Source organism: Acyrthosiphon pisum, unplaced genomic scaffold (genome assembly GCF_005508785.2).
Source record: "Acyrthosiphon pisum isolate AL4f unplaced genomic scaffold, pea_aphid_22Mar2018_4r6ur Scaffold_15889;HRSCAF=16548, whole genome shotgun sequence".
NCBI classification, from domain to species: domain Eukaryota; kingdom Metazoa; phylum Arthropoda; class Insecta; order Hemiptera; family Aphididae; genus Acyrthosiphon; species Acyrthosiphon pisum.
Genome location: NW_021764751.1, coordinates 1 through 800, shown reverse-complemented (window position 1 = coordinate 800; position 800 = coordinate 1). Strand labels below are relative to the sequence as shown.

At 26.6% G+C, this 800-nt stretch overlaps 1 long non-coding RNA gene across 1 annotated transcript; it reads right to left on the bottom strand.

Moving 5' to 3' along the window:
- Window positions 1-110: 110 nt before the first annotated feature.
- Window positions 111-782, bottom strand: LOC107885808. The gene is made up of 2 exons (XR_001680528.2): window positions 448-782; window positions 111-390 (listed from the first exon to the last, which is right to left on the bottom strand). It is a non-coding gene; the product is annotated as an uncharacterized LOC107885808 (long non-coding RNA).
- Between the last annotated feature and the right edge of the window lie 18 nt (window positions 783-800).

Genomic DNA, 800 nt, shown 5'->3' with positions numbered 1-800 from the left:
TAATATATTATTTATTTTAGAAAAAATTGAGCTCCCAAAGCTCTTTGAACAATTTTGAATTGGAATATTAAAATTGTACCAATTAGTAATTTAGTTATTTGCTGTATAAATCATAAGTTAAATATAAAATCTTATTTAATTATATTTAATACAATTATTAGATAGAAAATACATTTATTAGGGTTTCTAAAGCTACTTTGAATGACCAAAAATGTATGAATCCAATTTCCATAACTCATGCCTAACTAAATTTCTGAAGTCTGAACTAGGTATATGTTACCGCTTTCTAATTCACATCTACACATCTTGGTCTTCTAAGATCTGCACTATTAAAATTGGCTCCCTACTTCTTCACAATCAGACAATAGTACTATAGTAGTATGGTATAGTCTACAAAATAAAGAAATACATTTATTAGGGTTTTACTTATGTTTATCATAAAGTTACTTTGAATGTCCAAAAATTAATGAACCCAATTTCCATAAATCATGTCTAACTAAATTTCTGAAGTCTGAACTATGTATATGTTGCCACTTTCCAATTCACATCTACATATCCTGATCTTCAAAGATCTGCACTATTAAAATTGGCTACCTACCTACTTCTTCACAGTTGGACAATGATAGTATGGTATATCCTACAAAATAAAAAAACACAATATAGATAATAATATTAAGATTTAAAAATAATTTAAAAGAAAAATACAATACTTTAAAACCAAGAGAAGCATGATTAATTCTTAATACTTCAACTAAAAAAGAAAAATGTCTAAAGTGCCTTCCTCCTTTCATACGGACTGA